At 42.1% G+C, this 11189-nt stretch overlaps 1 non-coding gene across 1 annotated transcript; it reads left to right on the top strand.

Moving 5' to 3' along the window:
• Positions 1 to 9257: 9257 nt before the first annotated feature.
• Positions 9258 to 9395, top strand: LOC119936252. Its single transcript, XR_005453686.1, has one exon. It is a non-coding gene; the product is annotated as a small nucleolar RNA SNORA7 (small nucleolar RNA).
• Positions 9396 to 11189: the final 1794 nt, after the last annotated feature.

The following is an 11189-nucleotide window of genomic DNA, read 5'->3' as shown; positions in this document are numbered from 1 at the left end:
TTGGATTTGAGGTTATCAGCTATAAATCTCAGATTTCAAAGTCGGGTTTCAGGGCCCCAACCTACCAGAAAGTTCAGTCAATTTTCAATTGGAGATTATCTAATTTGGGGAATGATTAAGCATGGGGCCAAGATTGTGAGGTTTGGGGGATTCCAGGCACTTCCCAGACTCAGGAATATAGAGGATTGAGAGCCAAAATGAACAGCATCGCTGCCAAAGTTCTCAGGCAGTTTGCTCCCGCAGAGCTGAGGGCTGTGGGACTTAGAGGGTCTTGAAATATCTCTAGGTTGGGGCCCCTTCCTACACATGGCCCTCTGGGAAAAGGGTTTTAACAAAGCAGCAGCAGCAGCTTGCCCCTTGCTGTCTCCGTTTCACCCTTTTCCCTAGCCCAGTGAAGAACTATCTTCAGGCCAACCCCTCGCCCACATCTGACTCCGCCACATGTCTGCTGCATGACCTTGGGCAAGGCACTTAACTTCTCTGGGCCTCTGTTATGTCATCTTTACAATGGGGATTAAGACTGTGAGCCCCATGTGGGGCAGGGTTTGTGTCCAACCTGATTTCCCTGTATGCACTCTAGTGCTTAATACAGTGCCTGGCACATAGTAAGTGCTTAACAGATGCCACAATTATTATTATTATTATAATTACTTGGGAAATCCCACAGTTCCCCTTCCCTCTCTTCTTCTGGGTCTCCGTTTATTACCTACTGATGTCTTTGCCCATGTCTATATGACTCTCAAGCCCCTTCACTATGACCACCCCCAAACAACTTACAACAATGAGGTCAGTGGAGGGGGGAAATAGTCTTATTCTTACTCTTTCAAAACCATCTGGGAACACATTCAAGGTAAAAAGAAACCCAGCTGTAGATCTCAAGACACAAAGAGCAATGGCAGGGGTAGGTAGGTTGGGTGGCATAATTTTATTTATTTTATTCATGGCATTTGTTAAATACTTACTACGTGCCAGTCATAGTACTAAGTGCTGGGGTAGATCCAAGTAATCAGGTAGAACACAGTCTCACAGTCTTAATCCTCATTTTACAGATGACATAACTGAGGCCCAGAGAAGTGAAGTGACTTGACCGAAGTGATACAGGAGACAAGCTGCAGAGCCAAAATTAGAACCCAAGGTGCTGTGGCTCCCGGGACCATGTTCTTTCCACTCGACCATGCCGCCTCTCATAATTTAACACTTACTATGTGTCAAGCTCTGTGGTAGATTACAAGATAATCAGGCCCCACCTGAGGATTACAATCTAAGTAGGAGGGAGAACGAGTACTGAATCAACATTTTGCAGATGAGGAAACTGAGGCCCAAAGAAGTTAGGCGACTTGACCAAGGTCACACAGCAGACAAGTGCCCAAAGTCAGGATTAGAACTCAGAATTAGATTTATTACAATGTTCTTTATAAGATTAAAGGTTAGAAATCATCAGGCAGTGCTTCAAGAGTAAATTGAGGCCTCCCCTCTAAAGAACAATATTTCTAGGGGGTCAGATTTGTCATCAGGCCGTTTTGAGTCTCTGACTTCCTAAACTATAAAAGATCAACTGATCAATCTGCATATGCCTATTACACCTACTGATGCAATTATTATCATCATTACTCTATTTTCCCTCCTGCCAGAGGGAAAGATGATCTGCCCCAGTACAAATAGTAGTAGCAGTAGCAGTAGTATATTTATAAAGATATTACTGTGTGCAAAGCACTGTATTAAGTACTGGGAACAAATATACTGGTAAGAGTTAGACATGGTCTCTGACCCTAAAATAGAACATGGACCTCTCAAAAACTCTCAAAGAGCTCTGGCAATTGTTAAGCAAATTTGGCTATCCTAAGAAATATATCAAAATCCCTAGACTGCTTCTTAATAAAAATACTAACAATAATAATGATGGTATTTGTTAAGTACTTACTACGTGCTAAGCACCGTTCTAAGCGCTGGGGGGATACAAGGTGATCAGGTTGTCCCATGTGGGGCTCACAGTCTCAATCCCCATTTTACAGATAAGTTAACTGAGGCACAGAGAAGTTAAGTGACTTGCTCAAAGTCATACAGCTGACAAGTCCAAAAACTCCTCATTCTTGGCTTCAAGGTTCTCCATCACCTCACCCCTCCTACCAAACCTCCCTTCTCTCCTTCTACAGCCCAGCCTGCACACTCCGCTCCTCTACCGCTAACGCCCTCACTGGGCCTCATTCTTGCCTGTCCCGCCATCAACCCCTGGCCCACGTCCTACCTCTGGCCTGCAATGCCCTCCCTCCTCACATCCACCAAACTAGCTCTCTTCCTCCCTTCAAAGCCCTACTGGGAGCTCACCTCCTCCAGGAGGCCTTCCCAAAATGAGCCCCTCTTTTTCCTCTCCTTCTCCTCCTCCTCCCCTCCCCATCACCCACCTCCCTCCCTCCTTCTGCCCTACCCCCTTCCCCTCCCCACGGCACTTGTATATGTTTGTATGTATTTATTACTCTATTTTATTTGTACATATGTATTACTCTATTTTTTTAAAGATATGTATATAGCTACAATTCTATTTCTTCTGATGTTATTGACACCAGTCTACTTGTTTTGTTTTGTTGTTTGTCTCCCTCTTATAGACTGTGAGCCTGTTGTTGGGTAGGGACTGCCTCTATATGTTGTTGATTTATACTTCCCAAGCGCTTGGTACAGTGATCTGCACACAGTAAGCACTCAATAAATACAATTGAATGAATGAATGAATGAATGAATGCAACTGGCAGAACTGGGATTAGAACCCATGATCTCTGATTTCCAAGCCCATGCTTTTTCAACTGAGCCACACTGCTTCTTCTTAATGGTGTGATCTGGAAAGTTGAAATTAAAGGTGCTCTCTGTGACCCATTATATACTCCCCCTGGAGTAAAATGGGACTATGTGGAAGACTCAGTGCTGTTCAGTGATTTCTATGTTGCCATACTGGAGAGGGTAATGGGGGGTTTTGGGAAATGGAGTTAGACTAGCCCTCTGTCCCAGTGCAAAACTCTTCCAACAAAAGAGACTACAAGTATCATCATCCAGCTATGAAATAGTAATCCTATAACTGCTATATAGTTGCAATTTTTGTTTTGAGCCACATACACAAGAAGGAATGCATATGATTATAAATCACTTTGCAGAATTGGCACAGCACTCTAGACTGACAAATCTGAAGAAAACCAAGGTCATGTATCAGCCTAAACCCAGGAGAGTTTGCTTTGTTTTTTTTTATTCAACCAGACAAAATTTAAGACTTACTGGATTTTCCTTTCTATGATGTCCTGCTAGAAAAAGAAATAGAAAACAGAATCGAAAGGGGCCAGCGTGACCTCTGACAAAGTTTGGAAACTGTGGGACATCAATCTTTGGGCAAAGTTGAAGAATGACAAGGCTGTTATGGCTTCTGACATTCTATATGGCTTTAAGACTGACTTTTTGAGAAGGTTCACCAGTGTTCTATACAAGCAATACTCACAATCAAATGACAGGGTAAGATTACCATTAATGAGATCCTGGCACACAGTCAGTTCACCAGCATTAAGACAAGGCTCAATGCAACACAGCTGTGCTGGGTGGAATTGTAAGGCGAATGGATGTTAATAATGATGGCATTTGTTAAGCACTTATTTTGTGCCAAGCACTGTTCTAAGCGCTGGGGAAGGTACAAGGTAATCAGGTTGTCCCATGTGGGGCTCACAGTCTTCAGCCCCATTTTCCAGGTGAGATAACTGAGGCCCAGAGAAGTTAAGTGGCTTGCCCAAGGTCACACAGCAGATGGGTGGCAGAGCCGGAATTAGAACCCACATCCTCTGACTCCCAAACCCGTTCTCTTTCCACTAAGCCATGCTGCTTCTCATGCTAAGTGCCATATGGTGAACCAAAGGGTGGAATGAGTGATTTAAAGACACGATGAAGCAACATCTCAAGCAATGGGACTTAATGGTTAGCTGTTGGGAATCCAGAGCAGCACACAGATTGAAGGGGTTGATGGCATCTTAGGAGAGGATTAGAATGGAGACTTCAAGATCAGGACATCAAGAAGAATTCTTCCAAAAAGAGACAGTGGTATGGGGCAAACACATCAGCACAGCAAGAAACTCTCTTTGTGTAGCCACCATGCATTGCAAACACCTTTGGGTATTTTCAGCCTGAACACAGGGAAGCATTCCACTGAAATGGCAATGTAACATTGCCCCTTTGGTGGCAACTCTATGGAGTGAGCAATAACTGCCACAGCTCTAGAACTGAAACCTCATCCTCACTCGTCCCAGCTCTGTGACAATGTCTAGAACTTTATCAGGCTGAAAAGACTCAAGATGAAGGTTTATGAGTCCATTACTTCTTTGAAGCCTGGCACTCCCCATTCCTACCACTCCGAAGACCCTCTACCTCCCCTTTTTTATGGTATTTATTAAATGCTTACCAAAAACTGTACTAAGTGCTGGGGTAGAAACAAAATAATTAGGTTGGACACAGTCTCTGTCCCACATGGGTCTCACAGTTTAAGTCAGAAGGTAACAGGTATTGAATAAACATTTTACAGATGAGGAAACTGAAATACACAGCAGCTGTGACTTTGGCAAGGTCTAGACTGTGAGCTCACTGTAGACAGGGAATGTGTCTGTTGTTATATTGTGCTCTCCCAAATAGAGTGCTTGGCACACAGTAAGCGCTCAGTAAATATAATTGAATGAATGAATGAATGAATGAATGAATGAACAGAGCAGGAAAGTGGAGGAGCCTGAATTGGAACCCAGGTCCTCTGACTCATTCATTCACTTATTTATTCATTCATTCATTCAATCGTATTTATTCAGCGCTTACTGTGTGCAGGGCACTGTACTAAGCGCTTGGAAAGTACAATTCAGCAACAGATAGACACAATCTCTATCCAACATTGGGCTTACAGTCTAGAACGGGGAGACAGACAACAAAACAAAAACAAGTAGACAGGCATCAATAACCCAGGCCTATACCCTTTTTCTTAGGCCACACTGCTCTTCAGGTAAAATGCTCAGCATTTACCCATCATTCTCCAATCAAGGAATCACTGATTAAAAAGAAAACCAAAATGATTATTGAACTCTCTTGAATCTTCTATTATGTATATGTACTGAATTTCCATGTCAGTTAATATAGTCATATATATGTGTTATTTGTAATAATGGCGCAGTCAAATATACCACAAGAAATAGCAGCAGCATTTGGCCATTTGCTGAATTTACACTGATACTCCTTTGAAAGAAAATGTAAGAATAATGTCCATACTGGACCATGAATTAATACAGGAATGCCGGTTTTTGCTATGTCATCAGCTTTTTAATACTATGTTTAATTCTATTTCAAGATAAATTAAAATTAAAAAACAGGCACTACTCTTCCATGTCAGAGCAGTAGATTCCCAAAAAGAATTGAATTAAACCATAAAGGGCACCCATTCTAAATTCAGGCGATATAAAAATTAATTTTAAGGGATGGAGTTTAATTCTAGGGCAGCAAACTAGAAATTAGGAATGGCACCAAGGCCTGCAAAACCATGATGGGTGGGGTCTAAGAAGGAAGATTATTGGGGCCAGAATGTCCTTACTGGTAATCCCCCTCATTGTTCAACTCCCCACTGTCAGTGTGAACCATGAGAGCTAGTCTCCACCACTGGAGCGAGAAGTCATTTTCCTTCTCTGCCAGATTCGTTTTTTGGAAAAATAGAGAAGTGATGTGAAACCTATGTGGAACATGGACTGTGTCCAACATGGTTAGCTTGTATCTACCCCAGTGCTTAGTACAGTGCCTTGAACATAAGTAAGCACTTAACAAATACCATTAAAAAAAATTGACCTCAGGAAAGTACCCAGAATCCTGTTGGATTCTCGAGAGAATAGGCAGAATAAGAGATGAAATTCCTCCAAAAGTCCAGTTAATTGGGGTGGTCTTCCTCATGAATCGGGGAATCCACCTGAAGACCCAATTCAACCTTAAACCCACTCAATGCTCTAGCCCAACATTTTCTGTTTTAGTCCTTCTGTACTAAATTGTTTACTAGCCCTGCTCTTCATCCAGTGAAAAGGGAATAGGAGATCTGAGTTCTAGTCCTGGCTCTGCTAGCCTTATTGGGGCTAAATCATCAGAGGTGAGTATTTCTGACCAAAACAGAATGTAGAGTGTTCTCTGAAGTGGGCAGATCCAGCAAGAATCCCAGAATACAGCTTGCTAACATGGGCAGCCAAAGCCACAGTAGATACCAATGCAACCATCGGCTTGGACAAGGACACTTCTGCTTGGCATTGACACTGCACTATAGTCATTTTGGTCATGATTGGGTCTTGCACGCAAAACCCTGTGCATTCACTCTACAAAATTGTATCCCTGCCTCCCCAGCAGGGAAAATGTATGGTTAAAAAAAAAAATTAGTTTGTGTGTAAAATCTCCTGGGTGTAGGGTGATACATAACCTTGGTATCCATCTAGAACACTTTGCCAGCTGTGCAAAATGATTCATAATCATTCGCATGTCTTGTGCATGTGGCTCATGACAAAAATTGCCATTATGCAGCAGTTGTTGGATTATTGTTTCAGAGCTGGATGATGATGCTTGTAGCCTGTTTTGTTTGAAGAGTTTTCCAATGGGACAGAGAGCTATTCTAACTCAATTTCCCCAAACCCCCCATCATCCCCACCAGCATGGCAACATAGAAATGGTTGAACAGCACTGAGCCTTCTGCACAGCCCTACTTAACTCCAGTGGGAGAGAGTAATGGATCACAGAGAGCACCTTCAACTCCAACTTTCCTGATTACACCATTAAAAAACAGTCCAGGGATTTTGATACACTTAGGATAGCCAATTTTGCTTGGCCGTTACCAGAGATCTGATCTGTTGATGGTGCAAAATGTTTTTGAAAGGTCCATGTTGAACCTTTTAGGAGTGACAGGCCAAAGTGGCCCTACCCAAACCATCCTGTAATCAATTCTTCTGTACAGGTTTTCTGTTTTTTAGACTCGGGGTCAAGGCTCTTCCATTTGTCCTTGAGGGTACACTCCATCACTAAATTGTGACCAAAAATGAAAGAACCAATATCCTATCATTCTGGTGTTGGTCAAACAGTTTGTTCTCATCTTTTTTTTCCCCAAAGCCTCTCTTTCCATTGAGTTCTTCCCTTTAGAGAGGGACTGGCTAATTAAAATGTGCTTTGAAAGGATCATTTTCCTAGCCTTGATGAGTTTTTCCTCCTTCCTCTCCTTTATTTCTTAGAATCAAGAATCAAGAATCATCATCTTTTGATCTCTTCCACCAAGATAACCTTGCACTTTTCGATCAGCCAATTTCTTTCCTATTGAGAAGACTGTTTCTCTCGTGGATGCAGCTACTCTGTAGTAATAATAATTGTGGTATTAGCACTGTCCTAAATTCTGGGGTAGATATAAAATAAGCAGGACTGACACAGTCCTTGTCCCACATGAGCTTCATAGTCTAAGTAAGAGGGAGAACTAGTATTGAATGCCTATTATACAGATGAAACTGAGGCAGGAAGCCGTTAAGTGACTCGTCCCAGGTCACGCAGCAGGTAAGTGACAGAGCTGGTATTAGAAACCAGTTCTTCTGAATCCCAGGCGCTGCACTTGGTCTCATTCCCTTCTCTGCTTGGTCTCATTCCCTTCTCTGTCTTTCCCTCTCAACTCCTTCTCCCCTCTATCCTTCTCGTCTTTTTATCATTTTCTCTCTTTCTTCCCACCATGGTCTATTTCTGACTCTCTGTCCCAAGTTTAAACCCACATTTAAAATGAGACTGTAACTCCTCCAAACGGCTGGCAGATAATTATGGCTGCATAGGTAGCCTTCACATGTATGACTACAAACCCCAGAATGCATCCTCCCTTCTACACCGGTGAGAAGACTACCAGAACCTCTTACAAGACAAGTCTTCTTAATGCTACCAGAAGAAGTAGCGTGGCCTTGCAGAAAGAAAAGGGACTTAGGAGTCAAAGGAACTGGGTTCTAACACAGGCTCTGCCAACTGCTTGCTGTGTGACCTTGGACAAGTCATTTAACTCCTCTGTGCCTCAGTTTCCTCAACTGTAAAATGGGTATTAAATATCTGGCCTCCCTCTTCCTAAACTGTGAGCCCCATGTGGGACACTGACTGTTTCAGACCTAATTAACTTGTACCTACCCTGGCACTTGGAAAAATGTTTGACACAGAGCAAGGATTTGTCCATGAAACTGGAGGTATAATCAGTGACAACTACTGTCCAGAGGTGTGTTCAGTAAGCTGTTCACTAGCCTGTCTGGATTCCAGGGATATCTTCAGTCCCCCAGGAATGGGGCAGGATGGAGTGATAAGCTTTGGGGATGGAAAAGACCACAGTGTTTTCATGTTAGCTGCCATTAGAAGTATCGGAATGAGAGAAAAGGTAGTCTTTTAATGCTACTAGAAGAAGCAGAGTGGCCTAGTAGAAAAAGCATTGTCCTGGGAGTCAGAGGATCTGAGTTCTAATCTTGCCTCTGCTACTTATTTGTTGTGGGACCTTGGGCAAATCATTTAACTTCTCTGTGCCTTAGTTCCCTCATCTGCAAAATGAGGATTCACTACCTGTTCTTCCTCCTATTTACAGTGTGAGCCCCATATAGGACCTTATGAGCTTGTGTGTATCCCAGTGTTAACTACTGAGCTTGGCACATAGTAAGTGCTTAACAAATACCACAATTATTATTATTATTATTATTATTATTATTATTACTACTAAGTCCAGAAGATGTTACTTCAGTACGTTTGAACCAAATCTTCCGAATAATCTGTGCAGCCAACATTTTTTATCCTGCAGTGAATTGGATAAAAGTGGGCTTCTGTGCTGAAAATCCCCTTTCAGAAGTTAGACCTAGCCTGAATAGACAGAGTCCAGGTGAGCTTAGTGAGCTTTGAAGCCAGTCACTGGGAGATCCAAATGCCCCTGCTCATTTTCAGAACAAAGTGAATTTGAGCTTTGCCTCTGCTCAGTTTCAGAACAAAATGATTTGGAAGAAAGTGGGGAAATGGTAAAGTTTAACCACAATGACTAACCTTATGCTTAAAATACTAACGTAGCGAGTGCCCAGATTTAGATATGCTGAGTCTTTCTTTAAAGAAGAAGGCATTTGACTGTGTTGCTAAACACTGAATTGTGGTAAGATCTGTATCAGTATCGGAGTTTCAAAGCCAGCTGGAAGGCCTTGGGTAAGAGCTGATATAGAGCTCATTTAAATAGTTTAGTAGGCAATGAAGTCCTCTCAGGATGGCACCTGGAGAGTTTCCAGTACTCTACCAGTCTCAGCTATGAGAGGGAGAGTTAGGCAGAGGCCTACCCATTCCATTCCTAGCTTGGCCAGTGGCTAGCAAGTGGAAGGCAATTTGCTACAAGTCAAAGCTCACCTGGCTGGGCAGCAGCAACATGGGAAAGAGTCGAGGGCAGAGATTCAAGTTTACTGCATGGAAGAGGGCAATGATAAACCCTTCCAGACTTTTACCAAGAAAAGTCTATGGATACACTACTGTAAATAGGGACTCCTCTTTTGGAATCTTTTGAAATCCTCAATAATAATGATGGCATTTGTTAAGTGCTTATTATGTGCAAAGCACTGTGTAAGCGCATTGTGAGCAGGGAATGTGTCGACCAACTTGATTATATTGTTATAGTATACCCTCCCTAGCACTCAGTACTGTGCTTTGCATATAGTAAGCACTCAATAAATATGATGGCTTGCTTGATTGATTGAATCTTGACTCCAAAAACACATTTGAAATTAGGGTCTCCTTTTGGGGCAACAGTTTGGAGAGGTGGTAACTAGGGACCACCCGAAGTCAGAAACATTGCTAATGTGATTAACCACTCTAAATAGGAAATATAACCTACTCCTTCAAAGCCTGAATCCAAACTGCATTTAATGATGGAGTCTCAGAACTGAAAACTTTACCAGGTCCTTTTCCCTCCTCCCTCATGATGAGGCTATGGCAGTTCAAAGCCCCAATCTGGAAGAGGGTCTGTCAGAACTGGGCATTATAGGAGGGCTTGGTGGAGATGCCAGTGACCCCTGAGTCACCCCTGCAATGGCCTGGAGGAAATTCAGACTGCACACACCCACCTCAAGACCTCTTCAATGCTTAATAAGAATTTTCCATATCTCATTTCAAGTAGTGTGTTTTTCTGTGACTGTATTACTTGGATAATTTTTTTTACCAATACCCTCTGAGTGACCTACTGATCCTCTTATTTTTAAGGCTTCCTTGCTTTATTATTATTATGTTATTTTTCATTCATTCATTCATTCGATGGTATTTATTGAGCCCTTACTGTGTGCAGAGCACTGTGCTAAGCATTTGGAAAGTACAATTCGGCAACAGATAGAGACAATCCCTACCCAACAAGGGCTTCCTGGGAAGTGTCAAGTGAAATGAAAAAATGTGAAGAAAAAACATTTGGAAACTCTTGAATTATAGTTAGGCAGTCAGTCCATAAGAAGCAGAAGAGCCTCCTGAAAAGAGCACCGGCATGGGAATCATAAGAACAAAATTTTAATCTCCCTTCTGTTGCTTTCCTGCTGGGTGACCTCGGGGAATTAATTTAATTTCTCGGTACCTCAGTTTCTTCATCTGCAAAATGGGGATTATTTCGTACTTTTAATCCCTCCTCCTTAGACGGTGAGCTGTTATGGAGCACAGACAGTGTCAGAAATGATTATCTTGAGTCTCAAAGCTAAATACAGTGCTTGTCAAGTTATTTGTTTATTCATTTAGTCAGTCAATCATATTTACTGAGCACTTACTGTGTGCAGAGTACTGTATGAAGCACTGGGGAGAGTACAGTGTAACAACATACAAGACATATTCCCTGCCCACAAGGATCTTACAGGCTAGAGGGGGAGACATTCATTTATCTATTTAATGTCTGTCTCTCTCTCTAGACTGTAAGCTCATTGTGAACGGGGAATGTGTATACCACCTCTGTTATATTATATTCTCCCAAGCACTTAGTATAGTTCTCTGCACATGGTAAATACTCAATAAATGCCATTGATTGATTAATTAATATAGCAATCATTATTAATTTTAATTGCTCAACATGAACAGAGCATTTGTGTAATGAGTGCTGGTCAGATATTTTGACAATCAAAAAGTATCTGAGTTCCCAAAAAATGTGTGGTACCATACTAGACTCT

The sequence above is a fragment of the Tachyglossus aculeatus genome, chromosome 1 (assembly GCF_015852505.1).
Source record: "Tachyglossus aculeatus isolate mTacAcu1 chromosome 1, mTacAcu1.pri, whole genome shotgun sequence".
Classification (NCBI taxonomy): Eukaryota; Metazoa; Chordata; class Mammalia; order Monotremata; family Tachyglossidae; genus Tachyglossus; species Tachyglossus aculeatus.
Note: the sequence above shows the minus strand (reverse complement) of the source record. Positions and strands in the feature narration are given on the sequence as shown.